Here is a 13,443-nt window from a genome sequence, read left to right as displayed (position 1 = left end):
TCTAAAAATGACAGCAGGTCCCCAGATAATTTGGAAACATATAATCCAAGCATGGGATTGGATCCAGATTTATGCCAGATTAACTGTGCTGGCAGATGTAGACTCCCTGCCCTTCTTTCCCATGGCAGCCCCTCCAGGCCCCATGAAATGCTATACAGAGCATCAGGAGCTCCTGCCGAATGGGATGAGCTGTGACACGTGTGGGGGATTCGCCAAAATCAGGCCGAGGGACCTTCTGCAAACTGAGCTCTTCCACTTGTGGAAAACAAAGCCTGGATCCAATCCAAGAGAGCTTTGGTATGTTCGACCAGCTTAAAGGCAAAGTGGCAAACTATCAACATAGTTACTTCTTAGAAGAATTGGTCTCACAAAATTACCATTTTATTTTACATATATGGAGAATGGGAAGTCTTTCTTCCCTGACACAATACTCAGTTTCTCAAAGACTTTTACTACAAGTAGTAAATTTGAATAAGACCGCAGAAGTAATCCTCCCCCACCTTCCAAGCTACAATGCTCACAACGCCTACAATTTGGATCAGGATCCATTTAGTTCTTTGAAAATGCTTCTTTACCTTAATCTCCTTCTTTCTATGTTTCCCTCTTCAATAATTCTGATTTTTTTTCCCTTTTAAGAAAATTATTTATAGCAACTATGCCTTACTTGAAAAAAAAAAACTTATATGAAAACAAAACTTTAATAAATAAGTCATTATAAAAAAAAGAAAAGGAAATCACAAAATGACTTGAGAAATAAGGCAGGTACAATGGGTATGTGAGCTCTGGAAATAATAGGAAAAACCACTACAGGGAGACAAACCAATAACACATCTTCCAAAAATTTAATTTGAATGAGAGAACCTTGGTCTGCATACCATCTTTGCACTTATACCCAAATTCAATATGATTATAAAGCAACCTTGGGAGGGTGAGTAAAATGTCCATTCCATAGGAAGGCTGGCTCTGGGTACAGGCTTTCAACCTTTATCTGTCTGGACAGGCTCCGCAACAGTCTTATAATCAAATACAACAAATTCTCCAATCCTATTTGGCAAAAAACATGCTATCATCCTGCAGACACTAGCTTATTCAATTAAGCAATATAATAAACAGGTCCCATCTAATGCTTGTAGCAGAAGTTAGCTGCCGCTGGGCAATGATAGTGAGGGAAACATAATATGATTTACAGACATAGCAGTAGTAATGTGTCCTTCTGTAATAGTTCTGAGAAACCAGGCAACTGCAGAGGATCAGTGTTGGCCTTTCATTGCTAATATGAAATAGAGGAAAGAAGCTTCTCATTATGGAAAATGACATGTTTTCCATTTAACAGCAGTTAAGGAGCATGCAAAGCAAAAATGAAATCTTCCTGACAAAACATAATAAAGAGCCTGTGATGCAGTTAATTAGAGATGAAATAAAAAGTGTTCATCCTTCTCATTGCTCTGGCCCTTGAACCCTAATGGATGAAGGGGTTCACTTTTTATTGTTGCTCTTTGTTTTATTTATTTATTTATTTTTATTAAAACATTTGTATCCCACCCTATATCACTGAAATCTCAGGGCGGGGTATAAATAAAAACATACAAACAGTATAAAACAATAAACAGCAAAAAAACAAACCAAATCATTAATCAAGCTAAAACCATTATAGAATTTAAAAGCATTAAAAACAATTAAAACTGTGCAGCCTTGGTGAATTTCGCCATTAAAGGCTTTGTTAAAAAGCCATGTCTTAACTTGGTGCCACGGTGCCAGTCAAGTCTCCAAGGCATTCCAGAGCTGGGGAGCCACAACAGAGAAAGTCCTCTCCCATGTGTGTATGTAGTGTAGTGTTGTTTCTGAACGTCCTGATATAGAACCATAAATGGACCACAAAGAAACCATAAATGGACCACAAAGAAAAAAGGTCAGAGAAATATAGGCCTTAGCTAGACAAGGGGTTATCCTGGGCTGATACCCGAGATCGCCCCTGTGCATCCAGATGACGCACAGGGCATCCCGGGCTCAGGCAGTGATCAACCCTCTCTGGCCCTGGGATAATGGGCACCACTTTTGGCCTGGTATTTCCCGTTGTCTCGGGCTGAGCCCGAGACCGCGAGCATGTAGCCCGTTCCGTAGCTTTTCCCGGCTCCACGCAATTACTCGCATGTAGTCGGGAGAAGCCGCGCACGGGGCACAGCGCTCCCCACCGGGGGCAGGGTCGGGAGATCGAGGGCAGGGTTGGGGGATCAGGGAAGTATTTTTTAAAAACAAAAACTTACCATTCGTCACAGCAGCACTCCTGCGCTGCTGGCCCTTGTTGGGGGGGGGGAATGGTGGGCGCAACGGGTCTTTACCTTACCTCGTCACACCTCACATCTAGCCTAGGGAGAGATCCCACAATAGCTGCATTGCGGGATCTCCCCTCATCAATCCCAGACTTTAAGGTAGGTCTAGCAAAGGCCATAGTCCTCTACTTTGCATAGTGAAGGGTGGGGTTGGGAATTAAGAACATAAGAAAAGCTGTGCTGGACCAGGCTGAAGTCCAGCATTCTGCTTCCACAGTGACATGAGAAATGCACAGCAGGACATGAACCCAAGAGCAACCTCTGGCTTGTGCTCCCTAGTAACTGGTATCAAGAGGCATACTGCCCCTAATAAAGGAATTACAACCAACTGTCATCATAAAGCACTGGAAGTTAATAGGTTCCTGACATATTTCCATCACCCAGCCTTACTCTGGTGTGCTATCAGATCTCTCTCATTGGCTATCAAATCAAGAAGATTATATAGTTGTGGGTAAACAGATTGTAGCTTCCAGATCTCAACATGCAACAGAAGCTTAAACAGTGTGATGCCTAAACTGAAGGACTTGGTTTCCAAATTGGCAAAAGGATGGGGGTGGGTGGGAAACAAACCAAGCGCATTCATCAAAATAAGAATGCAAAGTCCTAGGAAAAGCTAATTGACGTTTGCTTGGTACTTGTTCCATACTCCACAGCACTTTTACTGTAAACTAAATCGTAAGTGCTTCTGTGTTCCTTTGAGTAAATTTGGTGGTTCTTATTCTATTCTGTTCACTATCGGAAAACAAACACCTAGTTTATCGTGTTTTAATAAATAGACTTATGGATGTGTTTGGCTATTGGGTTCCATCCCATGTCACATGAATGGGCGCCTGCTTGCACAACATGGCTTCCGCTCCCTCTCCTACCCTTGGCCACTCTCCCCGTTCCCCACAGCAAATCTGCTTTGGAGGTCCACTAACTTCTTGGAGCTGATTTGGGCTATAGAAAGGAGGAAGGCTCCACTCCACCAACAGTATCCATTCTGCTAGCAGACAGATGTTATTGGATAGAACTCATTATTGTTACATTTGAAATTTAGGATTTTTTGTACTAGGGTTTCACTATCCTATGTCTTGCATAGGGACAGACAAATTTGTCCATTTCAGTTTCTCCTGCATACATTTTGTTTAGATCTCCTGGTCTCTTCTATTTCATATATGAAGAAATTTGTGGATTCTGGTAAATTCTTATCTAAGATAAACCAAAAGGAAATTCTCATTCATCTGCAGCAGCCAAATTCAATGGGTACAGCTATTCCTAGCATGGAGAAGGCCTTGATGCAGCTGCCTTGATGTACCTAAAGAGGAGGAGCTTATCAGAAAAGAAAGAGGGCAAATCTAATTAGATTCCCAGGGATTCAAACCCAGACTTTTAAGAGCTAAGCATTCAAAGCCCTCAGCCTGGATGGACAATTCTGTCAGTTTCATTTTCTTCCAACTTCAATTTATTTCTAAATCTCAAATTCTTTCCATCCTGTTTATTTATTTATTTTTTGCATTTTTATACTGCCCAATAGCCGAAGCTCCTTAAAACCATTCAAAGTATAAAACAAACAGTATAAATACATGATATAAAATACAATATAAAAGCACAATCAGGATAAAATCAGCAGCAGTGCAGAAATACAAATTTAAAATAGCAAAAAATAAATTTATGAAGAAATGCACAGATTTTGTTAATTTCAAACCAAACAAAATTCGCATCCATCTCTAATCTTCCACAGGAGAACCTATCCTGACTTTAGATATATAAATCCTAACTCCAAGAAACGGCCCAACCTTTTATTTCAAAAACTAAATTTCCTCTGTGCATGCACACACACCCTCAATACAATTGTAATGGGACTCATGGGGCTGTTAATCTATTCTTATCACTCTTAACACTTTGTCAGGGGTAATCTGTTCCCAAGTCAAGTGGAGAAGGCGAGTCAATGCTTCAATACCAACAAGACATCTTTACATACAGAAGCGTAATCAGATTTAGATCTTATCTGGGAATTAAAAAGGGTGGAAGGGAGAGAGACAGAGAAACAAAAGAGACAGGGCGCTAGATACGGCCAAGCGAGTTTTTGATAAGAAAAAGACATTGCTCAGTTCTTGCATTAACCTCTGTGTCCTAGACATACTATTGTTTACTCTTTTCCTCTTTTTATTCTTTGCCTGCTGGAAAAGGACACCCACACACTGTGGCAGCAGCTGCTTCTATTAATTTAAAGCTATTACAAAAATTAAAATTAAACCCAATTACTTTGGCTGGTTTATAGTCGGAGAATGGCTTAGTCTGATTGTTCCCTCTGGTTATGGACAAAACAATATTACTACCTATAGGCAGCTGCCAGTGGAATACTAATCAGTCTTAGGCCCGGCAGGAACAGAGTCAGAATGCAAAATTTAACTGCATTTCTGAGTGGGGAGGAGAAATATATATCTTATCACAGATCTGCAGAAATGCTCCACCTTTTCATTCTATAGGTCACACAATATAGGTCACACAGCTCAAGTTAGAAAGCCATACTGGAACATATTTGTAGTGGCAAGACATTTCCAGGAGGCCTTGGACTACAAATGTTCCTTGCTAACTGATACTTAAGTGCACTTTCTGACTATCCATATTTCTGTCCAGGTATTGAACAAGAAGATGTCCAAATTCTATGTCTACAAATAAAGTTTCCCACACCATTGATTTCAGCATAATACTGAAAGATATTATAACAACAAAAGTCACACAAGCTGAGGGGAGAGCTTCATACAAAATGGTTAGGTTCCTAAGGAAGAGCAACCAAGAACAAGATTAAGATGTAAAATGTTTGGAAGCAGCAGTTTCCTGACCGGGCAAGCAGACTGCTATTCCCTGACCTGGGTGGGTTCATGTCTCTTTAAGCCATGGTGGTTTATAAGCTACTCACAGTAGCTTATTTTGAAAATAAGCTACTGTGATCCCTCACACGATCAGAAAATTAAGCTATGCTCCTCCTCACTCTGTAGTTCTCCAGCTCAGCCAGGATGATATCCCAGCTTCCTTTGCACCAGATGACATAACCTGCCAATCCTCATGCTGAAGCTACATCACATTCCTCTCTCCAGTTGGTTGGCTGCGCACTAGGGGGCATCCTTTATCTCTGCCTTATTGTTGCCAATCTCACCCCCACGTCACTTTTTCCACAGAAAATTGAGCTGAAACAAATTCCCCTTCACTTCAATTCCCTCCTTCTCAATGTCCTGCAGCCTCAATGTCCAAGCCCCACCTCCAGCAGAAAACAGACAACACAAAAATAAAAGGAAGTAGTGTTTTTTTTGGGGGGGTTGCACACAAAGCAGCTTATTTGGCTTGCTTAAAACTGGACTTCCTTAATACTGCTTTGAATCTAAGGGCATGTCTACATGGGGCGATATCCCAGGGATCATCCCGAGATTGTCCCTGTGCATCCACATGACGCACAGGGGATCCCGGAAGCAGGGAGGGATGATCCCTGCATTTCCTCGGGAAATGGCACTACACATTTTTCTGACTTTTTCTGTGGTCTCGGGATCCCGAGACCATGGGACGTGTGGCCGGCTGTCCCGTTTTTGTCCAGGCTCCTCGCGAGAAAACGCAAGGAGCCAGGAACCGGGCCATATGGTGTAGACTTGCCCTAAGACACTTTTCACCCAAAAGGGAGTGGCAAACCCTTGCAGGTTTGCAGTACTAGAACCAAATTTCATACACAGGTGCCCCTCATGGGTTTGCACCCAATACACAATGAAAACCCTGCACAGACATGCCTCCGCACCAAAAATGGGGTGGCAGCTCTAAACCCTTGAAAGTTTGTAGGAGTTTGACATAATTTCACAACACAGGTTCCCATCATGCCTTAGTGTGTTGTCCGAACCCAGTCTTGATTTTAACTATGAGATGTGTCCCTTTGTACGTTTATCAGAATTGTGTTAAATGCAATAATAAATGCAAGTTGTTTCAAATAGAGCTGAGTGCCCTTTATATATAACTGTTTTCTAAGGCTGTTTTAGATGCTGTGATATAATGGAACTGCTTGTGTTCTAGATGTAATTAGATACACTTCTGAATATCCTTCTCTTCTCTAATAGACTGACTGCAGTCCTATAGTTTTTCTACTTCTAAAAACATCTGGCTGCTTCTCTAACCATAGAAGTGGGGGGGAGTATTATAATTTTTAACTAAACCACTAAAAGTTACGAAATAAATAGTCTTTAAAATGTTTTTAAATACTAAAAGTAACCTCCTTTCAAGACTTAATAAGTTAATTGCAAGAGGGATCATATAAGGCTGCCATACTGTGGTAGACTACTGGTCTATCTGACTCAGGAGGGCCTATACTGGTAGCAGCTCTCCAGGGTTTCAGGCGGGAGTTTTCCCAGCCCTTCCTTGAGATGCTGGAGACTGAACCTGGGACCTTTTGCATGCAAAACAGGTATTCTACCATTATTATTATTATTATTATTATTATTATTATTATTATTATTTACATTTATATACCACCCCAAAGCCAAAGCTCTCTGGGCGGTTTACAAAAGTTTTAAACAGTGAACATTAAAAACAAATATATAAAATTTAAAACCATAAGAAGCATAAAATACTAACAAAAACAGACAATATTCATTTAAAATAACTATTTTCGGGTCAGTTAAAAACTCAGCATATGCTGTTAAATGCCTGGGAGAAGAGAAAAGTCTTGACCTGGTGCCAAAATGATAACAATGTTGGTGCCAGATGAGCCTCACTGAGGAGATCATTCCATAACTAAGGGGCCACCACTGAAAAAGCCCTCTCCTACTGAGCTACAAAAAATTATTGGTAACTGAAATAATGAAATGTACCTTTACATGAGGTGCTAAATAGGGCAAGCAGTGGCGCTTTACCTGCCAATCTGATTTATAAACATCCTTTCGTAACATAGTTTAATTGTGCATTCATAGGACTGCCGAACCAAGGAGCTTAAGACCCACCTGCTTTCATTGCAGACCCATGATGTTTTCCACAGACCAGCACAAACAATTAATAAAGATAAAACAAAGTAAATATTCTATGCCAGAAAGCAACACATTTTAGTAAAATAGGATGGTTCAAGTATGTGCACCAAGCCACACACAACTGAGAAAATCAGAAGAATGGATTGAATCCATACTAAGTTCAGTTGCACTTGGGTCCCATTGAAATCACTGGGACAAGATAGTCATGACTTAGCTTATGTCTGATTGATTTCCATGGGTACCATGTGCAATGAACTTAGTCTAGAGTCAAACTAATCATAAGAGTTTTAATCTGATATGTTTCCATGTCTGCTCTGGAAATGGCCTTCAACATTTTCCTGTATTATTTTCACTATGGTCTCAAAGGCTACGTGAACCTGAATAGCAAGCCATTTGTGGTCCGCAGATGATAAAGAATCATTGGTCTAAATTGTATCCAATTTTCATATCTAAGCAGCCTGAAAGGTTTTGTACAGGAGCTTGACAATTGCAAACATGAGATGAATATTTTTGAATATATCTGGCCAACTTCTATGCAAGCATTCATGCTTGTTACTACTTTGCTGCACAGTAAAGCATGATAGTGTTGATGATAGCAATGATGATGATGATGATGACAATGACATATTTTTTCCATAGTTGTGATGAGGGGAATCAGAGAGAAAGTACATAATAAATAAATCCCAGGTTTGGGACACATCTACAGGAGTGACAGGGAGGCCAGTTAGGACTTTAGGCATTTAGACTGACCCAGGACATATCACAAAAGATATTAGTCTATCCTAGTATTCTATTACCACCACCAATTCATACATTCTTAGACTTTAATTGGATGTTACATGTCCAGACATATGTATCTTTCTCCTCATTTCCTCATCTTTGAACTAAAATCAGCTTTGGACAGCACTTGCTGTTGTGGTGCAACAGCAAGGTAGGAGGCTACCAACAGTAGACCTTTGGTCTGTTACAGTAAGGTTCTTAAACTAACAGATTCTTAAGGGTGCTTTTGTTTAAAAAGAAGTCTATGGAAAGGTGCAGTGGCTGTGTGTCACATCTGATTTTGGCCTTATTCAATTTTCTCCAAACCGGTGGCCTCCAGATGCATTATGGCTATCCTGGCTGGGGTAATGGGAACTGTAGTCCCATCTATCTGAGGGCACGAGGTTGGGAGAGGCATGATTCAGTCTTCACTCTATACTGGCTAGACATTATCATTATTGTGTGGAATATCTGGCCAACTTTCTCAGTGCATATCAGCCTGGGGAAAAGAGACCAACCTCAGTCTCGCACTCGATTCTCTATGGTACACTGCCAATAGACCAGAGGGTCGGCTTTAATAGCCTCTTAGCTTCAATTACCCGATTAGACGTTTCCTTTATTTCCCCATCTCCCTTTCCCATCTGTTCATCTATTCCCACTCTCCTACTTTCTGCAAAAATAATTTTTAAAATCCATGTGAACTTCATTTAGGATACTCTCAGGTGACATCTTTGGCACACAACACTAACTTAGAAACCTCCCAAGAATGGAAAAAAACTACAGTAGTAATTGGGTGATGTCTGAATTTCAGATGCTGACTTTATACACATCTGCACCAAAATGCTTCATAGTGGGGATTTTTGCTGTATTAATATGAGATCAAACTATCCACTGTTCAAAGAAGCTGTAAACAGAACACCAAAAGGAATTTGTGAAGTCTCTTTTTGGTTTATATTAGGGAGGTATTATATACAATACTTGATATTTATTTTTGCTGTGAAAACATGCAGTTCAAGTGGGCAAATCTTTTCAGAAGTGTATTTCAGAATAAACAAAAATATGCAGAATCTCTATAGGAAACATTTACAGCGTGTTTCCCTCATTTTAAGAACAGTGAATTCTTAACATTCTATTTTCTCAGGTAAATTTAATGCACTTATATTCCGTACCCTTAATCTGCCAAGCAACAACTGTTCTCTCGGCAGATTTCAAATGATTAAAAGAACTAAAATGTGACACAAATGGTTAAAAGAATAAAATAACAATAGCGATGGATATACAGGAACAACCATAACATCTAAAAACTCTCTAAATGCTTGGTGCCGAAAAGATAACAATGTAGGCACCAGGCAAGCCTCCTTCGGGAGGACATTCCATAAATGGAGCGCCACAACTTCAAAGACCCCTCACTTGTCGCCACCTACTCAACTTCCTTCAGTGGGGGCACCTAAAGGTAAAGCAGCGATAATTTTCTTGCAAGATTCCCCCCCCCCTTTTGAAACTGAATTCTCTGAAAAACACAGGAGCCTAGAAGCTACCCTTACCATTTTGTTGCCCTTGTAGGGTGACCATATGAAAAGGAGGACAGGGCTCCTGCATCTTTAACTGTAATGTAGAAAAGGGAATTTCAGCAGGTGTCAATTGAAGAGGGTGAAATTCTCTCTTCATCACAACAGTTAAAGCTGCAGAAGCCCTGCCCTCTTTTGTATCTGGCCACTCTACTATAGCTAGTGTAGCTTTAACTGTTGTGATGAAGAGGGAATTTCACCCACTTCAGTTGACACCTGTTGCAATTCCCTTTTCTACATTATTGTTAAAGATACAGGAGCCCTGTCCTCCTTTTCATATGGTCACCCTATGCCCTTGTTTCACTGTAACCATACCACTGTCACCATTTCTGTTGACTCCATATTTCTCTCTCTCTTTCTTTTTTACACACACAGACTGACATCACCCTATCCTACACCTGAGCATGCTGTCCCCACCAACCACCAGCTCTAATCAACCAGCAATACCATAATTTGAAATGTAGTGCATTCTGAATGTCATAAATCCATTCACTGTGCATTTATTACTCATTCAGAACCATTCCTATCAGCAAGACTATGTCAGATGGGCTGTACATTTCAGCTTTATACAGCAATTCATGGGGTGGGCAGGCTACACACCCCTAAAGATTAGGAGCAGGCTACGTTCTCCAAAGTTAGGGGGAGTTAGCCTACCTTGGTTTATAGGTAAGGTGGACAAGCTTTCTTTTCCTCTTTTTTTAAATTACATTTTTAAAAGAGCATTGCTGCTGGTGGTGGTCTTGGTGGCAAAGCTCTTGCTGCAGACAGAAGTCCCAGCTACATTTTCTACATTATGTAGCATCATTCCTATGGACATCTAGCACAGGAAGAAGAAACAGAGCTGGGACATGGAAGGCTGAAGAAGCTGGAATGCTTTTTTAAAGTATAAAAAAGAGAGGGGGGAACCATGTTGAACACATCATCTGTATACTAGGGTAAGCTAACACCCTCAAATCTGGAGAATTTCACCCACCCACACACACACACCCTGCAAAGCAGCAGAAAATCTCCCCTTTGCAGGAGCTGAATATTTCCTCAAACTCCCAGATCTGGGAGTACGGGAAAGGAAGATAGACAATGTCAACTATTCATTCTTCAATTCAAAGGTATTTTAGCAAAAATGTCCCACATTCTGATAGGCCTTCTTTCCACACAGAACCCTCTGATCACAATGGCAAAGGGACAGAAATTCCGAAAGTATAAAAGAGGTAGACCGAGTTTTGTCTTTGTGATGGGCTTGCTCTTTTCCCCTTGGAGAGAGTGTTTGCAGGTTTCTCTCCTGACTGTTCTTTGTCTTCCTGCAAAAGTTCCTAAAAACATCTTACAAAATGTCTTACATTTTCAATCCATTCTAGATGGTGTTTCCCTACCTTTCGCATTCCCATGAGCTTGGTTAGTTAGTTATAGTTTGTACTTTAGAGAGAGAGAGATTGGTCACTCTGGTCTTTGTGAATCTCTCTTTTCTCCCTTTTAGTTTAAACTTTGGTAAATCTAATCACTGGGATGGGAGAATGGCTGAAAATTTCATGCCAATTGGATGGAAAATACAGACCCATATTATATTATTTATTACATTTCTATACTGCCCCATAGTAGAAGCTCTGGGTGGTTTACAAAGATTAAAACATTAAAAACAATATGCAAAATTAAAAAAAACGTAAAAACAAACACCGCAGACAATATACACAGAGACAAGATACATCTAAAAACAACTTTGAGCAATCAGCCAAACTGTAAAAACAAATCCAGGATGGATTAAAATTCATCAAATGCAGCTAGATACCTAGGAAAAGAGAAACGTCTTGACCTAGCACTGAAAAGATAGCACTGTTCTATCACTAACTGAAGAGCACCTGTGTCTCTTATTTAAATAAACTGTAATAATAAAAAAGAATGACAACAAAACAAGTAAGAGAGTAATCCTATGGCGACTAGACACTGTCTAGATGGCCATAGGATTTTTCATTTTCTGGGAACCAAGGTAGGAGCCAGCGCTCTGACCTCAGTTCCCAAAACCCGCCTGCCCTGTGACCCTCCCCCACTGCCTCATAGCTGGCATGTTCTCTCCACCATGGCTCCTTCTCTGTGCTTGGTAACGGAGTGCGGAGGGAGTGAAAAGGGGGCGTGCCCAGGGGCAAGGAGGGGAGGAGACCATGGATGCTCCTTTACGCAGTTTCCTATATGCCATGTGGCCTCCCTCACCTTCTGCTCCGAAGCTCCCCAGCTAGATGCTCAAAATTGGCTATCTACTGAAACCTGGAGGCTGGATGGAGGAGAGGATCCCCACAATTGGATAGTCCGGCATTGGATAGTCATTAAGTTCCAAGGTCGGATGCTTATGACTATCCCAAAAGGACTGTGCCCTAATTTAGGCTGCAATCCTATACTGATTTATTTTGGAGTAGGCCCCCTTGAACTCAATGGGACTTACTTTTGATTAGATATTATAAGATTTCACTGTAAATGAATGAGATTCTAATAACAAAAACAAACAGATGATGATGATGATGATGATGATGATGATGATGTACTTTTCTATACTGCCCCATAGCCAAAATTCTTGTGGACACCTCTAATCCTTATTATTTTTTCCCTAGTACCATTTTCTTGGAGTAGAATCTGGTTCAGAAATAACCTGAGTATACTCTGGCCCTTCTACACCTAAGGGTTATCCCAGGAAAATGGAGGGATCAACCATGCCTGCTCCCAGGATCCCCCTGTGTGGCATTTGGATGCACAGGAACAATCCCAGGATATAGGGCTGGTGTAGACATGCCCCCAATCCTCTAGGTAATGTATAATGTACACTTGGTCTTCAAGGGAAATAAAATATAATAGTTCTCTCAATCTTATTTCTAGAATCCCTAACTGCTGATACTTCAGGGAGTATTGATATACAAAGAATCTATATTTCCAAATACTTCACTGGTTGTTTACAATGCACACAGAAGCATATTAATTGAGATAGAATCAAGGGGAACGGGGCCGTGTACAGGTGGATTTCCTTTCTTTGAGAAGCAAGACACAGCTATGGTGGCTTTTGCTCCATGTGAAAGGAGGTAATGGTAGGTGTTGTACAAATCATGATTTTCCAAATGGGAAGTGTGACATTAGCTGGGCCCTTCTAGTTTGGGGTGAAATGTTTTTTGCTAGATGGCCATGTTAGTTGCAAAAACACAAAACAAAGGAACAATTTAGAAAGAAGATTACGTTCTGAATTAACACTGTCACAAAAGCAAGATGCCGCATGAATATTTACAGATGCATCCTGTTTTACAGATTCACATTTCCCTCTAGCATGTAAAACAATCTCTCGCTCCATCAGATTTCCTTTCATACAGTGATAAAACATTGCAGGGGGATACAGGGATGCAATTACCTACCATTCTCTAAACTTACTCTCACTTTTCAATTTGGTTGCTCCCAAAGGCTTTTTAGTTAAATAAGAATTGTTCTGTATTGTGCGTACATACAGTTTTGCATTTTTCTCCCAGAGTTATGGTCAAATCTTACTCCCACTGCAATTAACAGTTCTGTCACTAGCTCACACACAAAAAAGGACCTTAATTAAAAAGAGCATTTGCATAAGAAATTGGTATTTGTTAATTTTTAAATATTGCTTTACATAGTCAGGCCTCGAATGACAAGCACCAGGAAGCTGGCATGCTCACTCAGTATTTCTGTATATTTTCAGACAAGGAAAAGAAATGCTGTCTTTAAAAAGGTACTGTGTTGTTATTTTTCTAGTGATGAGTGGAAATGGGGAGAAAGCCCTATCTGTCTTCTGCCAGGAATAGGAAT

At 40.5% G+C, this 13,443-nt stretch overlaps 1 protein-coding gene across 1 annotated transcript in view; it reads right to left on the bottom strand.

Moving 5' to 3' along the window:
• Positions 1-13,443, bottom strand: part of AGBL4 (AGBL carboxypeptidase 4) — a 957,560-nt gene that overhangs the window by 633,858 nt on the left and 310,259 nt on the right. The window lies entirely within an intron of this gene.

Source organism: Elgaria multicarinata, chromosome 1, assembly GCF_023053635.1.
Source record: "Elgaria multicarinata webbii isolate HBS135686 ecotype San Diego chromosome 1, rElgMul1.1.pri, whole genome shotgun sequence".
In the NCBI taxonomy this organism is placed as follows: domain Eukaryota; kingdom Metazoa; phylum Chordata; class Lepidosauria; order Squamata; family Anguidae; genus Elgaria; species Elgaria multicarinata.
This window is presented reverse-complemented; position numbering and strand designations above follow the sequence as displayed.